Source organism: Harpia harpyja, chromosome 2 (assembly GCF_026419915.1).
Source record: "Harpia harpyja isolate bHarHar1 chromosome 2, bHarHar1 primary haplotype, whole genome shotgun sequence".
In the NCBI taxonomy this organism is placed as follows: domain Eukaryota; kingdom Metazoa; phylum Chordata; class Aves; order Accipitriformes; family Accipitridae; genus Harpia; species Harpia harpyja.
The window spans coordinates 85,293,190-85,319,622 of NC_068941.1; positions in this window are offsets into that span (position 1 = coordinate 85,293,190).

Here is a 26,433-nt window from a genome sequence, read left to right on the forward strand (position 1 = left end):
TTAAGATTTTTAAAAGACTTCGTGTATGGTTTTTAGCTTTCAGTGGAAACAGAAAAAGGGAAACAAAAAAGATATTAGCATAAAAATACACAAGAGGATGTAAATGGCCTTTGAAGTCTAACTTTAGTGATTCTTTCTCTTTTTTAGAGTTAGATCTGTTCATTTACAATCATATCCTCTGAAGAAAGACAGTATGAAATGAATTAAGAATTTGCTTCAATTAGTTTATTCATTCATTAGGAATACACTTCTGGGCCAGCAGGAGTAACTGAACTACTGAAAGATGAGTTTCAAAGAGGAAGCATTCTTTTGCAACATAACCCGTATGTTAGAATAATTTTAGTAATTATATGATGCTTTATGTCCAGATTATGAAAGGGAAATATCGAAATAGTGCAGAAAAGTATAACATTATTTATAGATTAAAGGTCATGTACCTTTTGTCTTACCCTTTTTAGCTTACTGAGAATAATCTTTATGAGATTTAGCTTTTAAGTGGGACAAGTTTCAAAATATCATTCAAAAACATACTGATAAATTTTCCTGTCTGGGTCAGATGCAGTTTCATTTAAAACAGTGTAAAAATCTGTGACTGATTTCACAAGATTCCACAAGCTCTGAAGAGCTACAGCTAATAGTAATCATACAATATTCCAAAAATTATTTTTGTGGTTTTTTACCTCTCTGTAACCTCATACGTAATACATAAAATACAGGTCAAAGCTAAAAGCCTGATATAAGTCTTGATCCAATCCAACACTGGAAGTTTAAATTTTAAGAATAAGCAATCATGAAAAAAAAAAATGTAAACCCCATATAAACAAAAACCCCAAACACCAAACATTTCCAGAAACATATTTGACAAAAAAATATATTCCTTAACTATTTACACCAAAACTTACTAAAACTGAGTCTCTTAAAAATAACTGTTTATTAATCAACATCTTTTATATCTAGTCAAAGTTGCTCAATTCTAGTTACAATGAAGAAATGATAAAACTCCCAATAACTCTGTGGGATCAATTTTAGACAAGTTCCACACCAAATAAAAATAAGATAGAGTAGATAAGAGAGGGGTTTTGACCATTATGCAAAAAATAATAGAAAAATTTCCAGATGTAGAGATGGAGTAACTATGCTTTCTGGGAGAAGCAAATTCCCTTTATTTTTCTCTATGGTGAGACATTGTTCACTGGGGAAAACAAAACAAAACAAAACAAAACAACCAAAACAAAACAAACCCCAACCAACAAAAACCTTCACCTGTTGCTTAAATAGAAAGATACTTTGTAAGACAAGTAAAAATATACCTAGACTTGGCTGAGGTAGTTTTCCTCAAACATTTTTAGTAACTTAAGTTTTCAGTTAAACATTTTGTCTGTTTATTTTACCTAGTAAAGATTAATGTTTTAGTAGAAAGGAGACCCCATTTAGATGTCCACATTTCAGTTGAAAATCTCTTGTAATATTGACTTGTTTGACAAAATATTTTTCCATCATTAAAATTGAACAAATATTCTGACCACATCTATCCATAAGTAAAAATTACTTACCCAAAACTAAACAGCAAGCAAAGCCTGAAAGCATCCACATGTTGCCAGTACTGATGTCCTAAGGTCTCAAAGGGTATTAAACAATATTGTTCCAGGCAAGTAGCTATTTTGAGTTGTGTACATCTCTCCTTTTTCCTCCTGCTTACTTTTGCCTGAATATAGTTTAATTTTTCAAGAGAAAGTTCTGATAGCTGTTAATAGTCACAAAATTCCCTCTCATCCAGAATTGAGATTTCACTGTATTGGTTTTGTGTGGCAAGGTTTTGGTAGCGGGTGGGGTTACAGGGGTGGCTTCTGTAAGAAGCTGCTGGAAGCTTCCCCTGTGTTCGACAGAGCCCATACCAGCCGGCTCTAAGACAGACCCGCCGCCGGCCAAGGCCGAGCCAATCAGCGATAGTGGTAACGCCTCTGTGATAACATTTTTAAGAAGGAAAAAAGTTGGGACGGCGGTATTCGGCAGCCGGAGAGAGGAGCGAGAACATGTAAGAGAAACAACCCTGCGGACACCAAGGTCAGTGAAGAAGGAGGGGGAGGAGATGCTCCAGGCGCCGGAGCAGAGATTCCCCTGCAGCCCGTGGGGAAGACCCTGGTGAGGCAGGCTGTCCCCCTGCAGTCCATGGAGGTCCACGGCGGAGCAGATCTCCACCTGCAGCCCGTGGAGGACCCCACGCCGGAGCAGGTGGGTTCCCGAAGGAGGCTGTGACCCCGTGGGAACCCCGCGCTGGAGCAGGCTCCTGGCAGGACCTGCGGATCTGTGGAGAGAGGAGCCCACGGAGCAGGTTTTCTGGCAGGACTTGTGACCCCGTGGGGGGCTCACGCTGGAGCAGTCTGTGCCTGAAGGACTGCACACCGTGGAAAGGACCCATGCTGGAGCAGTTCATGAAGAACTGCAGCCCGTGGGAAGGACCCACGTTGGAGAAGTTCGTGGAGGACTGTCTCCTGTGGGTGGGACCCCACGCTGGAGCAGGGGAAGAGTGTGATGAGTCCTCCCCCTGAGGAGGATGAAGCGGCAGAAAATAACGGGTGATGAACTGACCGTAAACCCCATCCCCGTCCCCCTGTGCCGCTGGGGGGTTGGTAGAGAATCCGGGAGTGAAGTTGTGCCCGGGAAGAAGGGAGGGGTGGAGGGAAGGTGTTCTGAGATTTGGTTTTATTTCTCATTACCCTACTCTGGTTGATTTGTAATAAATCAAGTTAATTTTTCCCCAAACTGAGTCTGTTTTGCCCGTGACGGTAATTGGTGAGTGATCTCTCCTGTCCTTATCTCGACCCACAAGCTCTTTGTTATATTTTCTCTCCCCTGTCCAGTTGAGAAGGAGGGGGAGTGATAGAACAGCTCTGGTGGGCACCTGGCATCCAGCCAGGGTTAACCCATCACATTCACAAATAGTGCTACAAGACCTCTATGTCTGATAAATAAAACTTAAAATACCTTGAGAATAATCTAAAATTGACATACTTATTTAATTGAATTAGTTGTTTCAATTAAGCAACAGGAAGCCAGAAACACAGTTCATTCCCAGGCTCCATAAGGTTGTTTTGAGAAAAAAAAATAAAATCTGTATTAGTTGTTGAAAGACTGTTACATTGATGCAGAAGGTTTTTGTATGTCAAGATAGATAACCGCTTGGTGTCCTGTTGCTGATCCCATAGATCCCTTGCTGTGTTTACTAAGTCCTGGGTGGCCTCCGAGATAACCTAGGGTGTCTCAAATAGCAGTGGAACCACATCTTTAGGCAACTGAATCCTCTTGTGCCTAATTTGGGTGGGTTGAGTCATTCTCCAGATTCTGTTGACTGCATTGGCTGCACTACTCTTGACTGGAAGACAATCTTTGTGTGCACGTCGACATCTAAATTTGTGTGTCTTAAGCATTAGCAGACTCCAATCTCTGGGTCTCATTTTTGTCTATAACAAGAACAAAATAAAATAAATATATAAATTTTTGTAAGATTAACAAATGGTACTTTACTGTAGAACAATAAACAGAATTAATAAAGTTTGTCATAGTTAAAGGAGATACTCTGAAGCGTATGTATCTTAAAAATTCCCAATATCTTAGAGATCCCGTCACATAAATACCTTTCAACCAATGTCTTACAGCTCACACCATACTGAGTAGTTTCTTGAACCTTTCAGATTTCAGCAAGTTTGTGTGTGCTTTGGTCATTCTTTAAATATTGTCTAAATGGAGTAGATGTACTTAGTGACAGCCTAAACTGTTGTAGGGAATATAATCTCTGCTAACATTTAATTACCTAGAGTACATGGCTGTTATTCAGAAAGACTACAGTGTAGTGTGTACAAAGGCAGTGTATTTCTTATTAAATCTTGCATTATTTAATTGCTTTCGGAGTTTGAATAATAATTTTGCACCTTTAAATAACAAACTTACCTCAGTAACCAACTCACAAATACGAAAAATGTAATTTGAATTTCCTTTAGACTTCAGGGATGAAAGTTCAGGGGAAGTCCTTCCTTACTGGTGGGAGCGTGCTATTATAATGGCAGGGAGAAAAGAAGAACAGAATATGAGGGAAAAGTTCAGAAAAAAATGTAGGTATATTTGAGATAAATGGGGAGGAAAAGAAGACTTAAAAAGACCAGAGCTTTTATTGATGTTTTAAAGCCCGTTTCCTTTTGGTTAGGAAGATCCACTGGCTCTAGTAGTATTGAAGGGACAAGTTCTGGATATCGCGGGATGGTGTGAAAATCAGTATATAGCCCTTGTGCTTCCATTAGTGTGATAAAGACACAGAGAAAGCTTTGGTGTTATATTACTAATGAGGATGCAATAGGGTCTATATTAGATAAATGGCATTTTCACAAAAAGTTAGATCTTGCTGTTGTGTGTGAGACTTTTTTGACTGCTAACACATTTATCAACACACTCAACACTGAACTAAAGTTTTCAGAAGATGAACACACATATACCCGCTCATTGAAATAAGTTCCGTATCTGTGAACTCTCTTGTTCTGGAGACACATCAGATGGCAGAGAGCTTTACCTAAGAATAAGACCCACCATTCATAGCAGCAAGTCACATCAACTTATCCTCGATCTTAAGGGTGACCCACAGTCCAGCTGCCTTTCTACCATAAGAAGTCAACTACTTTAAGAGACTCAGTTGTTCTCAGCCCATGCAGTTTTTTATCTGAGCTGAATTGAATATTTAATGAGAAAGCTTGTAAACTGATAAACTTAAGGGCGTGTGAAGTGGGTACTTAGAATTTGGCAGCACAGTCTTCCTACAGAATCACAATGATAACTGTGGTAACATCCAGAGTTATACTAACAGAATTATACAAAAGAAATGAAGAAGAGACTATTGTAGGTGAGGCAGTGGGAGATTAGCAGAAAAGACACTTACGCCTGTACAACAAACAGGCTTCTTCCTCCCTTGGCGTGTCCTCCCAAACACTCTCTAAGCCAAGCAACTGGCAAGGAGCATTCACTACAGATGGATCAGCAGTAGCTGATATAATACCATACAGCTGAATCCATCTGGCATGTAAGTGTTCGATATGGTGTTTGTTAGCTACTTACCAGATTTTTTTCCCCTCTCTACATAAAAGCAGGGAAAGTGTTTTTCATGTCCACTAGCCATATTCTATAAACTTTCTTTGTAGCCCAGAGGGTGTTTGAGCAAACTGCTCCCATGCTGCTTCCTCTCCCCTCACCCTCCTGCTTCTGAGTCACTTTCAGATGCTCTTGAACATTATCTCCACTGTAAATGGATGGCAGATTGTTTGGGCTGTGATTAAATTAGGCAGGCACAGGTGGCATCACCTATTGTAAGTTTGTCAATTTTTATGTCTACTGCAGCAGCTGCTCTTCTTTATCTTTTAATAACTCAACAAAGAGGAGAGGGAAAGGATGCTGAGCCCACGAGGTGAATTACATGAAAAAAGTCCCATCGATTCCAGAGAGTTGGGATGTTACCCATGCCATTGCTCAGTGACAGCTATCTTTCTCCCCTGGTCTCCATGAGGAGATTTTGGGATGAAAGGGCATTAAATCAGCAGCAGGGAAGAAATGTTCTATGGTGTTTGCTTTGCCCTTTAATTTAGATTTGGTTAATGACCTAGGAAAATTTACAGAGCTCTATAACGCAGTGTGCTGTTTTAGGGAGGACACGGTCTCTTAGATACCGTACTATCCAGTGGTCTGGAAGCAATAATCCTTAGATTTCAGCACTATTTTAGTTAACACAGAAATTAATTAGCTCCAGTTCTTACTCTAGTCTTTTCACAACATCATATCAATACAAGCTACATTATATTTCTGAAATTTTGGTCACATTAGTTCTCTCATAAACGGTCAGCGTTCTAGCTTCATTTATTGTTAAAAAGTTACTGCTATTTATAAACATTATACCACGTACTCTAAGACTGTAAAAAGTGTATTAATATGTGTATTTTGTAAAATTTGTCTTAATGACATAGCATAGGTAAATCTGCCTCCGTAGCAGGACTCTCACTACTCAGTAAAGTTCTCATTCTTTACGGTTGTTTGCCATTGAGTTGTTCTTTTCTGGTCCTGCTGAAATCATGCCATTTTCATTCTAGATTACATTAACAAATCACATAGTTTTCAGTTCCGTTTCTACTTCCTATTAACAGTAACACAGTTGGCTCCCTTTTGACCCTCGCATATATTCATTGTACAAAAGATGCAATGTACACGCTTTTTAAAATTCAGACCGAAGTTTGATACAATAATGTGAGCCAACAGTACTGCACAGCACTACGATTCATAGACTAACTTATTACTTATTCATTAATTACTATAAAATGTTTGGAAACCTTCTGAGAATTTTCCAGTATTGCAAAGAACTGAGGAAGGACCTATGTGTCTCAGATCTCATCTGTTTCTCCCAGTTATACCAGATGGTTTAATAAAAGATGTTAACTCTCACCATAAATATCCGTGTTCTTCGAAAGGGACTGGAATTGTCACTTTTTTCTTAGTACTTTTGGAACAACGCTTTACCCAAGCAGCTAGATTGAGGCAATATGGAAAGCACCAATTAAGATGAAACTTCAAATGCTTTACTATGAACAAAAGGAAAAGAATAATGGCAAGGAACTGGCCACAGAAAACCAGGGAATACATTTGCAATAAGACTCATAACAACAATTGATCTAAGCAAAACTCACCAGCAGACAAAATGCAGAGATGAAGTCATTGGGAGATCAATCTTGTGTTCAGCGCCAGATAGGAATTCTAAAAAATATAGCGTGGAAAGGATTTAAAGGATTAACTCTGCCACAGTCAGAGTGCAGTGGTTGTATTCATGAGGGTGATATGCACCTTTCTCAAGAGCTGCCAGGGAATTTTGATTAATTCAGCAGGCAAATGTGGGAGAAAACTGTATTAGGGCAAATTCTATTTGGCTTGCTCATTCAGAACCTGTCTCTAATTGTGCTTTAGTTACAATAGAGAAATACTGTGGTCATCTCTTCAAATTGAATTTGAAGCACTTTTCCATCCTAAGTATATGATTACAACATTGTGATTTCATATTTGTAGGTTCACTTTGCATTGCTCTGTATCTTTGCAAGAAACTCATGTGGAAATAACTCAGACATCAGGTTACTTTTCATCAGTTCAATCATTTAAAAATGATTAGTATTTAGAAACATTTGGAGCAGTAGATGGTTGGCGTGGATTTGAGCTTATATTAACATTCACAACCTGTGTGTAGAGCCACTGTCCATAATGTCTGCCCTTATCAGCTGATCTATACCTTCTTTCGCAGAAAGTTTGCTAGGGTAGGTTGTTATCCTGGCTGCACTATGCCTCTGATTTCAATAGAAATACACAGAGGTCAGTCCACACAGCTCCTAGTTGACCTGATATCCCACAAATGCGACACTGCAACTGCTACCAGGTGTGTTAATCATTGCCATGCATGAGGCTTACCAGAAGCAAAACCTTAGAGACTCTTCCAGCCTGGAATATGAAAATGCACAGAAAATCCAGAGAACTGGCGCTTAAACCTCTCTTATTGACTCTTAATCTCATTGACTCCTAGTGATATTAGGAAAGAACAAGTGGGATTTGATCTTTAATGCAGAAAATAACCTATTATTGAAGCAAATATATGGAGTTTAGCTTTCAGATGCACAAAATTTATTGTCATATTATTATCATTTGTTTGGATTTTTCTGGTGGGCGAATGCTGTTGTTGTCAAGTTAAATTAATTACTTCATTAATACCAAGTTGACAGTTGATATTTTCCCACCTTTATGGTTGTACACAGGACATCGTAAATCAGAGATTACAATGGCATAACAGAATATTAAAAAAAAAATCAGAAATATGAGTAAGTTTCACAGCTTTAGATAACATGTTAAATACTTTGCTAACTCTCAGTTGAAATTGCCATTTATTTGTTATATTCACTATCATTCATCCTTTATTAGTAGTGCCTAAATGAAGCTGATGTAGAGAAGTTAAAATAATGAAGCATAAGAAGATGAATAATGAATGCACAGTAACTTTTGCTTGTACAGCAATGCATTTTGAGATGTTTACTAAGTTACCTTTGTTTTAACTTTTGTCATTTAACACAAGAGAGAGTCCCAGACTAATTCTAGCTTTAGTACAGTGTATTTTCAGACACAAGCTCCTCCAGTAATGACTAATTACATTCTAGTTAGTAGACCAGATTTGGATGGCTGTGTCTTGCCATAGATCTTTTCTTATGTGCGATTAGGTTCCTTGGCTTGTTTAACTTCAGCTGAAAAAAGCAAGTGAAAATGAGGACAACCCAAAAGTCCAATGCGTGAGAGAATTCAGGAAGTCTGGTTTCCTTTTTTTTTTATATATATCAAAGTTAGATTATCTCTTGTTTCATAAAGTGCATTCTCTGGTTTGTTTTGTTTTTTTTTTTTAATTCTAACTTTTCTCAGCTTTTCTGGTGTTTATAATAATGTAGAATTTATGCTGAAGATTTTCTGCTAATTTTACTTTGCACCTTCTACTTATCTATATAGCAAAATATATGGGAATGTAATGCCTTTCTGACATCTCAGAAATTTCCTCTCAAAGTTTGTCAAAATTCACAGACACGTACAAATATTATTGGAGAGAGAGCAATGATAAACACAGGGATACTCCAACAGAATAAAGATTTTTTAATTAGGATATCAAATTAAAAACTGAACAGCATTTTGCTTGAGGTTTATAAAGGAATGGAGCATTAGTTTCTTCTTCTTCTTCTTCTTCTTCTTCTTCTTCTTCTTCTTCTTCTTCTTCTTATTTCAAGCTAAGCATGGCTCCTTTGGGTAGGGAAGCAGCCTCCCATTTCTCCAAATGGATGCAATGTCTGGAAAAATGTCACAACATTGGTACGCAGTCATTTACTTCTCACCTCTGCAAAATAAATACAGCATTTTCTCTCCAACACAAGGCAAAACTGGAGTTTGCCTAATACCCAGGGGGTAAAGTAAGTGCAGAAACTTCCATATAAAACCCCCACATCTAGCAGCAAAGTGAGTCCAGAGAGTAAAAGGAAAGAAGTGATAGATATTAGAAAAAGGAGGAATAGTGACTAGGTATGGGACATACGACTAGAGAGCAGTGCAGAGATACACTGATACTGGCAAAAGCTCAGCCCCATTAAGAGATCCCACACAGTCTTTTGAGCAGCTCTACAAGCTTGTGTTCCTGTTGGCTCATTGCTTTGTGTCACGGGACATGACATTTTTGATCCAGCCATAGGCTTTCAACAAATGGATTTACTCTGCGCTACCTTTATGCAACCAAGTGTCTAAGGAAATATATAAGTGCATGAATGGTAACTTTAAACACAGTGGCACGTGTTAAAGGCCAGATTCAAAGCCTGTGCAAATCAAGGGACTCTTCATTGACTGCAGTTGTCTTTAGGTCAGGCTGTCAGTGTGGTATCTGACATTTTTGCTATTTGTCCCTTTTATGAGTGGCCTAGGTCCTACAGTCCTATAATTACATAAATTGCTCAGACTTCTTTGGTCGGGGGAGAGCGGAGAAAGACGTTTCCTAGTATTTTAGTTGTGGACAAAGACAAAAAAAGCTAAACCCTCAAAACCATGAGTTCTGGGAGCTTCAGGTTCACCCACTGAATCCAAATACACCATTTGTAAGTAATTTTTGTGACTTCTTGTAAATCTGGACATCCTGTTTTACAAGATGTCAATATAAATAAGCTCCTGGCTTTATAGGCTGACAAAGCAAAGATAACGAGGTACTACTCTTGATAAGAAAATATAGGGGCAGGAAATCTAAGGGTAAATACAGAGAAAAAAATAAATAGATTAAACTGGCTAGTAAATAAGGCAGGTTGGAAATTAGAAGACTCAAAATATTACAAAAATTTTTACAAAATTCACAGTCTGTAATAGCTTACTTGGAAAATAGAACTTTGTGCTGTTTTGAATTATGTTATACAACCCATTGACTGTGATAGAACAACATCTGGACATCCCCAAAAGTCTCTTTCAAGACTTGTTCAAACATTACCCCATAAAAATATTTCTGATATGATATACATTTTACCCGCTACTCACAGGTTTCAACTTAACCATTCTGATCCAAACCCAAATGTTCCAGACCAAATTAATTTTGCAAAAATGTACCAGAGCATTAGGTTTTATTCCAGTACAGACCGATTATAAACATCTATGCCTGGAAAGCTGTTGCAAAATGAAATTTTCCTCTGGCCAGTTTTAACTGAATATAATATATGCAGGTGATCCTTACCTGCTTTTTTGAAAGCAGGATCAAATGACAGAAAAATCACCAAAAAAAAGACTGATTGCAATTATAGGCACAAACTGGAACTATGTGCGCTGAGAATTTCCATGTCAATTGGTGGTCTCGGGTTCATTTTGTGTTTATTTCACTTCAGTTTGTATTGCTTAGACATTTTAAATTTCTACCTCTTACCAGCTATATCGAGAGTTTTGTTTGGCTATTTCTATCTACAAAGCTCTTTAAAAGTGCTAATTAAGGCAAGACAAATGATTAAGCCCTGTGGCTCAAGGAGGGAGAAAGCCAAAGTCCACCACGGAATCAACACCAAAGCTTACAGACTCTGGTTCCCCATTCAACTTTTCTCTCACCCGATATCCTTAATTTGTCCTATTTCTTGATATAGTTCATCCTCTCACTTATTTTCTTCTCTGCTAACATCCATTCATTACAATTCTTTTTAAGCTGTGATGCATCATCACACAGATATGTGTTTCATTGATATTATTTATATAACTGGTACTTGGAAGCTTTCAGTCTGCGCTTTAAAAGTCCTGACATTAACTAGGTTCTCTAGTTCTCCAGGGTTTACATGTTCTTTCCTATTCCCACAAAAGACTTCAGGAGTCATTTGGAAAAAACTGGTGCAATTTTTCAAGGTACACTTTGATCCAGTTTCTTGCCTTGTTAGTATTGATCAATGCTCCTAGTCTGGTGTCACTTTTTCATTTGTACACCTTTTTTAACGTTCCTTCCTCTTGGTCATTTCATCAATACAACATGTGAATGAGATTAGGCTTGGCACTAACTGCAATGGCACTCCATTTGTCATTCTACTCTTGCACAGCCTAGATCTATTCAACTTACTTTTTTGGCCCCTTAACTATGCCAATATTGAATCCAGCTGAGAACCTGCCGATAGACTTGTGCTTACTGGTTTGAATTCTTTGGAACAGCCAGAATATTTTTATATTCTGAGTTTCTCCACCTCAAGACGTGCATTAACACACTTTTAAAGACGTTGACAGGGACCTTAAAGGAAGGAGTCATCCCTGCAAAGAAAATAAGATACGCCTAGCAACGTTTCTAGCGAAGCACTCAAACAACTGAGTAAGGACATATCCTGTAAGGATGGGAGTAGACAGGACCATGACAGCAGTGTCTCTGCTACAAACCAATTCCGGAACAGTAGTCAAATAGCAGCAAAAACCTGCAGCTCAAATTGGTCCAGACAAAGTACTACACCAATACACTTCTATGCTGATGGTGGACTACATCTTAGTAGCTCAGAGACAGGCCAAATAACACTGGCTTTCTCTGTGCTTATCAATGTAAAGGAGCCAGTATGAAAAATATGGATGCTGACCACACAATTTATTCATCATCTGAAGTGACATGGGTCAGTAATATACATCCCAACAGAGAGGAATTCAGGCAAAAATGCCAGAAGGACTGTGTGGATGAACAAGGAGCTCCTGGACAAACTCAAACACAAAAAGGAAGCCTACAGAGGGTGGAAGCAAGGACAGGTAGCCTGGGAGGAATACAGAGAAATTGTCTGAGTAGCCAGGGATCAGGTTAGGAAAGCCAAAGCCCTGACAGAATTAAATCTGGCCAGGGACATCAAGGGCAAAAAGAAAAGCTTCTATAGGTACGTCAGTGATAAAAGGAAGACGAGGGAAAATGTGGGCCCTCTCTGGAAGGAAGTGGGAGACCTGGTTACCCAGGACATGGAGAAGGTCGAGGTACTCAATGACTTTTTTGCCTCAGTCTTCACCAGCAAGTGCTCCAGCCACACCACCCAAGTCGCAGAAGGCAAAGACAGAGACTGGGAGAATGAAGAACCACCCGCTGCAGGAGATCAGGTTCAAGATCATCTGAGGAACCTGAATGTGCACAAGTCCATGGGACCTGATGAGGTGTGTCTGAGGGTCCTGAGGGAACTGGTGGATGCAGTGGCTAAGCCACTATCCATCATATTTAAGAAGTCGTGGCAGTCCAGTGAAGTTCCCACTGACTCAAAAATGGGAAAGGTAACCCCCGTTTTTGAAAAAGGAAAAAAGGAAGAGACAGGGAACTACAGGCCAGTCAGTCTCACCTCTATGCCAGGCAAGATCATGGAGCAGATCCTCCTGGAAACTATTCTAAAGCACACAGAAAATAAGGAGGTGCCAACATGGCATCAGTAAGGGCAAATCATGCCTGACAAATTTGGCGGCCTCCTATGACAGAGTGGCAGCATTGGTGGATAAGGGAAGAGCAAAGGACATCATCTACCTGGACTTGTCCAAAACATTTGACACTGTCCTACATGACATCCTTGTCTCTAAATTGGAGAGATGTGAATTTGACAGATGGACCACTCAGTGGATGAGGAATTGGCTGGATGGTCACACTCAAAGAGTTGTGGTCAACAGCTCGATACCCAAGTGGAGACCGGTGACAAGTGGCATACCTCAGGGGTCGGTATTGGGACCAGTGCTGTTTCACATCTTTGTCAGCGACACGGACAGTGGGATTGAGTGCACCCTCAGCAAGTTTGACATGGACACCAAGCTGTGTGGTGCAGTTGACATGCTGGAGGGAAGGGATGCCAACCTGAGGAACCTTGACAGGCTTGAGAGATGGGCCTGTGCAAACCTCATGAGGTTCAACAAGGCCAAGTGCAAGGTCCAGCGTCAGGGTGGGGGCGTATCAATACAGACTGGGGGATGAAGGGATTGAGAGCAGCGCTGCCAAGAAGGACTTGGGAGTACTGGTCGATGAAAAGCTGGACATGACCTGGCAATGTGCACTCACAGCCAGAAAGCCAACCCTATCCTGGGCTGCATCAAAAGAAGCGTGACCAGCAGGTCAAGGGAGGTGATTCTCCCCCTCTACTCCGCTCTCATGAGATCCCACCTGGAGTACTGCATTCAGCTCTGGGGCCCCCAGCATAAGAGGACATGAACCTGTTGGAGTGAGTCCAGAGGAGGGCCATGAAGATGATCAGGGGGCTGGAACACCTCTCCTGGGAGGAAAGGCTGAGAGAGTTGGAGCTGTTCAGCCTGGAGAAGAGAAGGCTCTGGGGACAACCTATAGCAGCATTTCAGTACCTAAAGGGGGCCTACAAGAAAGGTGGAGATGGACTTTTTACAAGGGCATGTAGTGATAGCACAAGGGCTAATGGTGGCTTTAAACTGAAAGAGGGTAGATTTAGATTAGATGTCAGGAAGAAGTTCTTCACTGTGAGGGTGGTGAGGCACTGGACCAGGTTGCCCGGAGAGGTTGTGGCTGTCCCATCCCTGGCAGTGTTCAAGGCCAGGTTGGATGGGGCTTTGAGCAACCTGGTCTAGTGGAAGGTGTCCCTGCCCATGGCAGGGGGGTTGGAACTAGGGGATCTTTAATGTCCCTTCCAACGCAAACTATTCTGTGATTCTATGATCCCATTCTCTACTTGACCATTTAGAGCCTCTGGCAATCACAAGAGCTCTGTAACACAGCTTTGCCATTCTTTTTGAGAGCTGCAGCTTAGCAACGTACTCACATGTTTGTTTGGACATTGTTGATCTGAAAATTTCTGTTTTATTTCACTGAGATAAAGTGACATATGCAAATTGTGGAAAGCTGAGAAGGACCTCTTGATCTAAATATTTCTGAAAACACCGAATGAGCCAAAGGTGTACACGCTAATTGTAATTGCAAAATAAAATTTGCTTAAAGTACATTTTAAGGAGGCACAGCATTTCCACCCGTATTCCACAGATCCAAGAACATTTTGCAGTGTTACTTCCAGTGTTCCAAGAAATGTGTAATATTAAGCATACAATATCGTAGAGAGAACATGATAGACTGAGAGGAGTTGAAGTCAGGAGAAGCTTTAAGTAGAAGAGGTCCATCCAGATCTATTTCTGTTTATGAGACCTTGAAATACTGGTCTTACTAAAAACCCATAAGGCTTACATAAGATAGAAGGGATACCTTACTTAAATTAAATACTTAATAATAATCTTAACTAATTAAATAAATGCTATCTGCAAGTACCGACGGAGATTCATCTCTCCTTGGGCAAGGTGTTGTATATATGTCTATGCAAGGCTACATATATGAACAAAGGAAAAATCCTTAATTCCAGAAACTAAATCAGATAAATACAGTGAGATGGAAATCAATCATCATCTTTACAATTCCCATTTCGCACCTGTAGTTTGAAGACCCAGAGCAGTTACGTGGTGCCTGAAGCTGTATAGCAAGTCTGAGGTGGTACTGGAAATTGAGCTCACATACCAAGAATATAAACCTTGTACTTTCTCCATTAAATCTGCCTTTGTCTGACTGAAGCAGGAGAAGCCACAGCCTCCTCAGCACTTTCAGACTCTGATTTCCTTGAGTTTCTTGCACTGACTGCATAAAGCTCTTATTTATTTAACTGTCCAATAGCACTAGTTCAGTAAATGAACAGAAACAGATGGAGATTCACATCAGCTCAGCTCAATGTAACTCATTCAGGTAATGAAGCAATTATTTCCAGGAATACAGATTCAGCTAACACCTCTCAGTCCCCTCCCATCCACAGAGACACCACCAGCACATGCACCTATAATATCCTTGTCTCCATTTTACATCATGTTGAAAGCAGTAAAAAATTGAGCAAACACATGATATAGTTGCTGTGAAATTACATTATGAATAATTAAAGTGAAATCTTTTTTTCCACTGCAATCCATCACAGGTTTTTTCTTTTCTTTGATATAGATAGAATTAGAAAAGAAAAAAAAATCAGAATGGGGGATACTTCTGGCATAAGATTGTAATGCTAGAGCAGATTAGTGGCAAATCTCCAGCAGAGGGCTATAAACGTCTTACTCAGGGGTTTCCTCTTAATAAGTTGTCTGCAATATAGAAAGAGTTTTTTTCAGTGGAACTTTGAGCAATGGCATAAATTCCCTTGCAGTGCTCTCAGGTAAAGAGCACAGGATGATAATTTCCACACATGCTCCCAGTATGATAATATATTATGTAAGAAGGGACTCAGTGGAAAATAGAAATAATCTTGTAGGATCTAAGCTGGCCTGTTAATACAGTAACATTCCTAGGGAAACCAAAAGCTGGGGACATCAGTCTAAGCCATTTAAGATCCAAAAATTGACAACTGAGAAGGCTGGTACAGGAAAAAAATTAACCCTTTCAGTTGGGCTTTGCTGCAGTTTTAGCTTTCCAAATCTCAAGTGTCTAGTCAAAAGGAGACATAAGCTCCCTGCTTTTCATTTGAGAGAGAAAACCATCTCCAGAGGGCGATTCATCCAGTGCAGAGATAGATGTCTAAGATAATTGGGACCTCTTTTGAAGATGTCTTTCTGTACTGTTTCAAGCAGGACTGGATACCAGCCTGTTGGTCTGATAACTTTAGGCAAAAGAGTTCCTATCCCATAAATCGGTTGAATTCATACTCCACAATTTTGCCATATCAGCTGGCAGTATTTCAAAATAAAGATTTGCTTTTATCTTTCACTAGCATTTTTCCTGCATTATTGAAGTAGCAACCTGTGTGCCTCTTTCCCTTTGAAGCCCTTACACTCTTTTCACGACTGCATTACTGGTAGAAAAATTTTGAGTCTACAACTCTAAAGAGATTACTGGCCATAACAAGAAAAACAAGATGATAGAAAACAGTTTTGTACATGGTGCTTAACACTTATATTGTCTCCGCACTAGCAAAGCAAGCCCTCTGGGCTTTTTACCCCATAACAAAATTAATACCCTATTAAGCAGGATGTTTAAAAGCACTTATATCTTCAGATGCACCCTACAAAGTTATCTTTTGGAATACAAAATAACAGTACCAGGAAAGGAAGAAAAGCTAGTCATGGATAAAGTGGAAAATGTAACCAAAATAATGACATCCAACCTTTGGAAGAAGTAGTTTTTAGAGACATTGAGTCAGAATAGTGAGAAGAAAAACTCAAATCTATTTTTAAGTTGGAAGTTTGGAAAAGCCATGGCCATACAACAGGATTTCCTGCCATAACAGGTGATTTTACCTTTTGAGTTAGGAGATCTTTCTGCTCTGGCATTCCAGCAGGTCACGGTAACAGACTCCGATGAGTTCTGCTAGCCTTTGAGAAACTTCTCGGAAAACTTCTTATGGAAAGACTGCCAGTGTGCAGGTTGCTGCATGTAAGTAAATCCAAAAGCCATAGGATCTTTGGCAGGCTTCTGAGTGTTTTCAGCAATAAGCACTTTATTTTCTTAAAAAGGGATATTTGTCCTAAATAAATATGAATTTCACATATGAATTCTGTTCACAATAAGTGGTTCAACCTAAGCCCATCACAGATGTAAGCTGTATTGCTAAATAATACAAGAAAGCCTCTGGCTCCCAATCTGTCTCTTTTCTTTTGAGTCCCCTCTGTCTGTTTATCAGATCTGCCAGTGAGGCATAAAAGTTATTAGATGCCACAGTAGTTGGCTATTACAGCAGAAAAGGCACATGCTCAAGTTACTTGAGTGTAGATTGTAAAACCCTTCTGAGATAATGTTTAGGACTGTACTCTCACACTGATTTAGGAAGGTGGCTAGAGAGAAGCCATTCTCAGAAAATCATACCAGTCAAGAAATGAAAAAGTCAAACTGAATCATCCAGTCCATTACTCAGAAAGCGCAGGATTGGTCATGGAATACATTTAAGCCTTGTCTAGTTTGAAAGGTCACCAAGGTTGACACTTTCTTCCCAGGGGTCACAAAGATGCACAAATTATCTCAGTTACTAGGCCAGGTGAGCCACAGTGACTGTCCATGTGTGTCCTATTAGTCAGTCTATCACAAGCTATTTTAATTTAGCTTTAGTCCAGTTATCTCAGATTAGCTACAAGCTAAAAACATGCACAGACAGTTAAGGTGCCTCAAATGATGTGCAATACTTTAACAGTGAATCTAAGCCCTCACAAGACTATTCTCTGGGTTACTCTGACAGCTGGATTTTCCTGATGTTCTTTTATTTTCTTACCCTCATTTGTTTTACAAAGTAAGTTTAAATAGATGGTTGTGAAGGTTTACAAATCCTCACTCTTTCAAACAGACTCAAATCAGTCCTAGCCATTAGTTGTCTTAACACACTATTGTACTGCTAGGTTTCAGCCTGGGATCCCATTCTTTTCTGCAAGCTATGTTAATTAATGGGGGGTCATGATAAAACTGGAGAACTTCCACACAAGCTTAACTCCTCTCTCAACGGTAAAGAGAAGGAGCAGAGCAAAACCAAGACATGGACACCTCTAAATGTGGGCATACTCTTAGTCACTGTATTAAGCACATTGATTCCTTCTTAAATATAAACAGTTATCACCGTTTGGTAGGTTTTGCATGGGTTAAAACTCTTCTCTCTTTCTAGATATGTATTGCAAAATACCACAAATAAAGGAAAAAAAAGGTGTTTTCTGATGAAGTTAGAAGTATGGACCTAGATGCTTTCTGGGAAAATGATTTCCATTTAAAACAATATTTTCTACAGGAAATACAGATTCTGCTGAAGTATTCAGTGTCACAAACATTTCTCATTTTTCTGGAAAATATTGTTAATTTTTAAAGATTACAGTATTATTTTTATTGAATGTTAGTTATCATGGTTATGACTTTTCTGTCTTTATCAAAAAGCAGTCATTTCCTCAAACTGAAAGTTCAATAAATAATTTTATTTCAATAACAATTTAATAAAAAATATTGACTAACTACAAAGAACAAAAATGAGCTTTGAGAAACAAAATACTTTGTTCCTAGCTTTCTCTGTTGAGTCAGAAGGCAGCAGTTCATCACAACAAGAAAAAACAGTGTCACTAGGAAATAATATAGTGTTAGTAGATTCCTCCTGAGAGGAAAACTTCACTATATTCAGTGCATAGTCAAATAAATCTGGCAAAACATGAACAAATGGGTGGTAAAAGGACTAAAAGTTCAATATAAAAAAAGTTCTAGAAGATTCTGCAGGTGTCTAACAACTTGGACTCCATATCATGACACAGTTCAATAATTTTGGCGGTAAGATAAAGGTTCAAGCTCCATCCACCGTATTATTTATTTTACTGTTGTTTTTCTTTTTTTTATATAAGCTTTCTGCTATCCCCAGAAGGTCATTAAAATACCCTACCAGTAAGTACCAGAAGATCAGGCTTAGCAGAAAAAGGCTGTAAACCAGGTTCTGAGACCTGTGTACAACTTTTGGAGGAGGGAAGTATGTAATGAATCATCACGGGGCATGTGCAATATATTCTTCAGTTTTTTAGACAGCAAAATTCATCAAATGCACTAATATTCCATCACTAGTACTACTACCAGGAAGAGAAAAAGTAACAGGGTCTATTCAGACAGTGAATTCCTGTTCTATGTATTGTTTTGAAAGACTCTCTAAAAATTATTTACTTCCCTTCCTCTTTGTTAATTTGAAATATTTGCAATAAGATCTTCTCAAAATGGAGACATCCTCTAGCAGTATTTCATTTACAGGTAATTTTGACAATGAAACTATCAGGTGTTTCAAAAGAAGAGCGCAGATGCAATGGATCCATAGAAAGGAACTTTCTGGCACCTGGAGAGCAAAGCGTCAGATGAATTCAAGTGATGGGCTAGAGTCATCATTCAAATCCTTCCCGCTGTGCTGATGAGGCAATAAATAAAAAGTGTGCTGGGGAATCTCATCTCCACGGCCTTAAATCAGCTTTTACTAGAGCACTCTGAAATGTTTGGCTTCAGGATTTCATTGTTATTTCATCTCTTTTGGAGCCTCAGCACTATCTAACTGGATCTGAACCAATAAACATATAGTCCAGTAAACCACATCACTTGTGCAGCACCAGATGTTTCCCAAAGCCCCCAGAGAAGGCAGGTGTGGAGCAATCCTTCTGCCTCTGCTGGTCTCAGCCTGCTCTGTAAAATCAGTAAAAGACTGATTCATGACTCCAGGCATGAAATTATTATTCTCCTCTAGTGGTGTTTTTTTGCGTGGGATGAGCTATTTGGTGCTAAATATCTTTGCTAACAGTACAGAAGTGCAACTCCCTCCTGAATCTCTCTAAGTATTTTCTTTCACTGCTGCATAGGGCAATTAATTTTACCATTTAATGGTGCCTTGTGTGAAATGTTCCTTCTTTTCATCAACCCCAAACCTGCCACCTTTGAAATTTATTGGTTGTCTCTTTGTTACTGTATTATGGAACTGGGAGGTTGATCGCTGTTTCCCAGTCACAAATATTTTGATTAAGTTCCCGATTGCTAAACTGCTTGCAAAGGTAACTAATGTCAATTTTACAATTCCTTTCATGAGAAGGTTTCTATGACCAAAATAATTTTCATTGCCGTATGATAGGTGCCTTCTAACCCTCTGGTGTTTTTTGGAAGAGTGGTTAGAAGTGTGTGTAGTAGCTCAGAAGAGGTTGGGCCACTCAATCTGTATAATGCATTGCAATTATGTCATATTATTTTCTGTCCTGCTTGTCATGTATTTAACATCTTTGTATCCTCTTGGGGCCAATATCCATTGAACAGTGAACTGCCTCTGGTGGTGCCCAGGGATCTTTGTTGAATGAATACAGTTAAATTCATGAGGTCTTCTGTCACTATCCCTCCCTTTTCACCCTATATAACTTATGCTTATTACCATCAAACTTCATTTAATATTGAGAAATAGAAATTGGAGAAGATACTTCCAGATTCCTTATTGGTCTTCTTTGGATTTAATTCCATGAGTATTTTCTCATCTCTAGGTTTTACTGTCTTGCTGTTCACCCTAATTTCCATGTGATCTTGTAGGAAAACTGTTTATTTTGGGGTTGTATGGCGCTATGAAATATATTTCAACAAACATATGAATTTCATAAAGGAATTTGCATGCACTCTCTTGTTCCATCTGGGGTTTTTTTGATATGATAAATGTATATAGCTCATCTGAGACTTTATTCTTAGCCCACAGTGCTTTCTAAGCATCTTATTCGCATTTCTGTGAGAAACTTTTTTTATTCTCATTTCTCTAGCTTTAAGAGTTATTTTATCAACAGCTGATTTGCTACACAGACACAAATAATCACACATGGTGGAACTGCAAATTCAATAATCAAAAGAAAACAGTAGTGTTTTCTGTAATCCAGGTTTTATATGAAACTGCTGACTGCCCACTGTGCTGCCTTCCCTGGAGATCTGTCAAATCAGTAACATGTCCAAGTGACGACGAGTAAATGTTGTTTCATACCCATCAGTCCTAGCTCAAAAGGCTTGATCCAATGGCCAATGAAATCAGTTAAAGCACTCATTAATTTCAGTGCACGTTGAATCGCTATCTCCAATTAAACTGTATCATATTTTAAGCTCTTTTAGAGTGCAAGTATATTGTTACAGCAGAACTGAATCAGCAATCAGTCTTTTCAAGCACACAGCGGTTCATCCAAATACCAAGTGCTATATTTTGCCACTGAGATAATAAAAGCTGACCACACTCAGCAATAATAGCAGGATGAACTTTGCAGAACTAAGCTCTTGATCCTGTAAACAGATTTCTCTGTGAATGCCATAGTCCAAGAGTTACACAAGGGAGCTTGAGTGAGGTCAGGTATCGAAAGCACCACAAATATTCTAGGCTACTAGTAAGAATAATCACTCAGGAAGGGAAACCTTCCTTTCAGTGGTCGTGCACAAGCAGAGAAGGAATCCCTGGTCTCCTCTATCCAAAATATGCAATATTCTTGTGCTTCTGCATTAAATGAGACAGGTTATGTGTATGTTTTGTGAGGTCTGATCTGGTTGGCCCACCTTAGAGCACGGATAATTCATCTGTTTAACAATAGAAATTATTAGATCCGTAGGCACTCATTTACCAGCTGGGTGCTTGATTTAACTGGTTAAGTGTTTTTGAAATTGAGGGGTTCTGACCTGTCAGAATTTTAAGGCAGCAAAACCTTACTGGAAAAAACTTAGATCCTTCTAATACATCTTTTGAGTTTCCCACAACTAGAAAATCCTACTCAACAGTTGTCTTCCAGACACCGTATTTCACCATAGCCTCACTGCACTGTTTGAGAACTCAGCACCATAATTATGGTGAACTGCTGAATATTTTGTAGGAGTCCCTACCCAGTCTAGTCTTTTTCTTCAAAATAATGATTTCCACATAAAATGTGATAAAAACAATTTGTCATGTTAGAGAAAAAAGAATGCTAGAGTTCTTTGGTTTTGCAGTCCTCTATATGTTACATTAAAATGAAATATTATTTAAAGTTCACATGATTTAAAGCTCCGCAAGTTTTAAACAAATGAAACAAAGAAGCAGAAATGACATTTTACATCACGTAGCAAACCGCAGAAACAAATAGCATGCAGCATCGGTTTTGCCATCCCTCCAAGAAACAGATCAATAATAAAAATATGCTTCATTTTTATGAATAGCTATTGCTGTAATTTATTTGGATATAAAATCCATATTTCAGTCAGGCAATGGGGCAAAGGCACTACTTATGGGCAGCATACAAACTTGGTAAGGTAATCTGGGTCTCATCATGGAAAGGTAATTTTATGTTCATAAACTCTAATATGAGCCATACCTCTTCTTCATCTAGTATTTCTTAAGGGAGACATCAATGCTAACAGTAAAAGGAAGGTAGATTAGCAACAATTCGGACCAATATTTCTCCAAGGTACTTGGTGAACAGCAGAGGCCTAAGGCTTCTAGAAAACAGAAATTCAGTAAATCATAGCTTAGTTCTGTCCTGAGATACTTTAATGTTTTTTCCATCCCTTTGTTCCTCTCCCTCTGCCACTTTTTTTCTGTGGTGATTCATTTATAATCTCTCTTATTCTCAAGAGTTGTAACAGCCTTCTGACAATCAATCTATTGCATAGATTTTTATAAGTTAAAAACCCCCACACTTCATAAGCTGCAAGCAAGCTGGGAGTACTGCATGGTATTACTAAGACAGAAACACAGATGCTATCCTTAAATTCTAATTGATATAAAATTTTTTAACATAATGCTGGTCATAATCTTTCCCTGTGCTTCTTTCTTGAGATTAAGAAAAAAGGCTAACACCATTAATTCTACTTTTATATTCCATGTCTGTAGTTAAATAGCTGCAGAGAGATTATTAAAATAGTTACTCAAGCTGACCATGAGAGCTACAAAGCTGACAGTTCTGCAGTTATTTTATTATTTGTGCCAGCACTTCATTACATTTCTTAGGAAATAGTCATATTTTCAATAACCAAACTCCACCCTGGGAGGCCTGGGCACATCTGACACTCTATGAGACTATCCAAAGTCACAGCAGATGTTGTTGCACTAAGTTTAACAAACAAACAAACTTTCTGAATGCAATAATACATTTGGTTTCAGAGCAAGAGGCAGCTACTGAGAATAGTTAACATAAAACTTTCCCAATGAGTGTGTTATTCTGTCTTTGGCAGTGTAAAGATTTCTTACACATCTTTCAGAAGACTCTGGGGTTTACTACCATTGGAAACAGGATGATGGATTAGAGGGACAGCAATCTGAATAGTTACATGTTTATGCCTCTTTTGGTTTTTTTCATGTCCCAAAGCTCAGTAATTTCCACATCAGCGTCTAAATATTGCTTCTGTCTCAGTATTTTCCTGAACAATGCTGCTCAACACAAAGTGCTTTTGTGGCAACCCTAAATACAGTAACAATTTTTTCAGAAGTTCAGCTGCAGGAGTTGTGATTCTGAAAATATAACCTTTAAGGGATCACCAAGGGAAGGGTTGGCAGGCAGAATTCAGTATCACAATTTCTCAGTTCTTAAGAAACATTATTTAAGAGTTTTCTTCTACTTCCTTGATAAAATACCTTTTTATTAGTGCCCACTAACTATACTTCAGTTAAATTTGTTATCACATGGTTATTTACTATTTACTTTTATTGATTGGTTAAACTCTATAAGCAATAGCTTCTCCTTTTATACAACAAAATCTTTCACAGAAACCCTTCACTTTTCACAGATGTTTTATTTTTCCTCTGCTTTTAAAGCCAACTTTATTAAGCCCATTGTCAAAATGCAAACTAAATTAGTGAGTGAAATAATTAGACATTTTTCATTTGCTGAAAGTTAGCTATTCAGTAAAAGGATAAACCAAACCTAGAATTTTGTGAAAGAACTTTGCAATTTTCCTTTTTAAACTGAATGAAAAAATCAACACTCACTGCTTGCCTTAGTAATATTTGGACTCCTCTGTTCCTTACTAGAGGTTTTCCCCAACATTTGCAAGTACTGCAAGCTTTTGGAAGTAGGGATCATCCATACATCCTATGTTGCTGTACAGATACCAGTAAGTATAATGACACTTCTTGACAGTGTTCCTAGAAATAACACGGTACATGTTTAAAAGTTATGTGGAGAGTCTAAAGTTGTGATTCCACAATCACTCTAAGCTTGTTTAAGTACCAGGAGGTGCTGAAGGGATGTTCTCCAACCTGTACTTCTTCCTATATACTCACTTATTAGATGCTCTTTCACACCACTCCACCCTACTTTTGTGCCAGTAAGAAAAACTGTACAGCTTGAGGAAAAGCTGGAGATGGATCCTGAAAATTAATTACTCTTGGGGTATAAGGGATGGGGTTAGTTTACAGCAGATCAGTTTCTCATTTGCCTCAACACATCATTGCCAAAAAATAATTTCTCTGGTCTAGGATGCTTTAAAAATTTAATAGAGAAAAGACCGTACCTTGCTTAAGTCTATAAGATTTTCTAGTATTTTTTACAAAACAGCATTGACTACATCCAAGTCAATTGCTGGGAGTATATAAATAGATGGTCCTATGTACGCAAAATATTTATCTTCCCATGTTCACGTCCACAATCAATGCTAATGCTCTTTGACAACATCTCATCTTAATTCCTTGTATTGACACTGTCTGTTTGCAGTCTCCTGCCTGACTCTACTTGCTTAAAGCCAAGTGCGAGGTCAGGCAATCAGACAACAGGGGAGAAATGTTGTGTCATGCAAGAAGCAGTCATTCAACTCTCTTCATGTACTCAGATCTGCAAACTTAGCCTTGAACTCCAGCTACAAACTACAGAATGTAGTTTGGTCCTTCTTTCAAGAGTTCCCAAAGACATCTTAAAGACTGAAAGAACATTACATTTTTTGCCACATGGTTTTAATTTTTGATGGATCTAATAAGATAGGATCCCCTAAAGTGTTGAGCAATTCTTCACTTGGTGCTTGACAGGCTTTTTCCATGATTAGCAAGTATTTGTCTTTCTAAAGTAACCTAGGAAACAATTTGTCAAATGAGAAATGAGAAGTTATAAATCTGATCAACCCCATTTGGAAAATCCAAGGACTCAAAATGAGCAGTGGGCTTTCATCAATGGGATAACACCACCTAATTGCAGACAACTTTTTAGAGAAGTTTGCATACACAGTGTGCATATTCAGGCCTTGGAAGACAGCAAAGCTTCACAGAGTCTGCTTTGTCACAAACTTTTTTCTTCACACTAATCTATTGAGTTTTTTCTCCCATTAGGTCTTAGGATTTCTCTTTTCACAGATAGTGGAATCATTAGGTCTAATTGGCAAATTAACATGACCTCCCCATTGTCTGTTTTGTGTAGTGTGCAGTCTCTCTCAAATGCAGAAAAATCGTTATTTTACTCTGTTAAATTGCTGGTTTGTACCTAAAGTGCTTCCTTTATAATTCAGTTTGAATGCTAAAAAATTACTTGCTGAAGCAGTATGGTTTAAAGTAACCAGGAAAGTCAGGAATTAGGGATTTCAGACTCTTTATCTTTGCTCTGCCACCTATTCACCAGTAGTCATTTTCCCTTTCAGCCACATGTACCTCTAAGCCACACGGGCACTATTTTGCTATCTCATGTGGGCATTTTGAAGAATATCACCCAATATGCACACAGCATTTTGAAGACCAAAGGGACTGAGCACTATTACTATTAGATAGTGAATTTGTTTTGTTTTGTTTTGTTTTTAATTTGACCTCTGCTTTCCTTCAGTTTCTACGAAGTGACTTGTTAAACCGTCATAAATAGTTTACATCTATCTGTACTCATAATTTTGGAAATCATTGCATGGACCTGGGCTGTGATCTAAAGCTAATTGAGACCTATAAAGAAATTCTTGCTGACAAAAAAAGCACTGTGGATGGATCAGGCTCTCAGAGAGTCAACATGACTGTCCTTTGAAATGTTTCTTGTAATGTTATCTACCCATTCTTTCATAGCCTTCCTGTCCACAGCATGCGAAATCTGTAGACTACTGAGATAAGAGCAAACACTAACCAGCGTGAAATTTTAATCCTTAAAGGCAAAAAACAAAATCAGAACTAACAAAGCAACCAAACCTCATGGGAATGAAAATGACAGAAGAAAATCCACCAGTCAGAAAAATAATAAAAAAAAATATAAGTACAATTAATTGTAAAATATCAGGTTTTAAGCTACAGTTGTCTTATCTTTACCAATTTAAAGAGACAATTTCTGGAAAAGCAAGGTGGAAACTAAAAGTTACCACTGTACAGACATGTACAGAGAAGAAATTAAAAAGATCTGGAGGAAACAATTGCTATCAAAGGACTGTGTGAAACCCTGTTTCTATAGCATGCTTCATACACATCTCCCAGTGAATTTAATTCTTTTTTTTCCCATCTTACATTCATTTGTCTAAGCCTCCTCACTACTCTTGTATTTTCTATATCAGCTTTATTTCCAGTTAAGGTACACTATTTGGCAAGAAGATGACAATTATTAAAGAATTCCTATTCAGATGTTTCTACTTTAAATGAAAAAGGAGCAAAGAAACTCCTTCCTTTGAATATTCTGGTTACCTAAATAAGTGTTTCTGTATTGACAAAGACTGATTGCTTTCCACTGCATTATGGAGTGTTAAGAGCTTTTATATTCCCTAGCTTCACTGAATGTGAACCTCTTGGCTGTGTTTTGCCAGGGCAATTTCTATGCAGTTGGTCTATCTTAATCAGACAAGGCACTTTGCCATTTGCACCCATTTTTCTATTCCTTTATGCATCTCCAAAGACAAAAAATACGCTCTTCAAAAATGCAGTAAACTGTGACTCTCCAGATGTGACAGATCCAATTCAGATTAAGCAAAACCGAAGAGTTTATCTATTGTTACATACTCTACACAAGGAG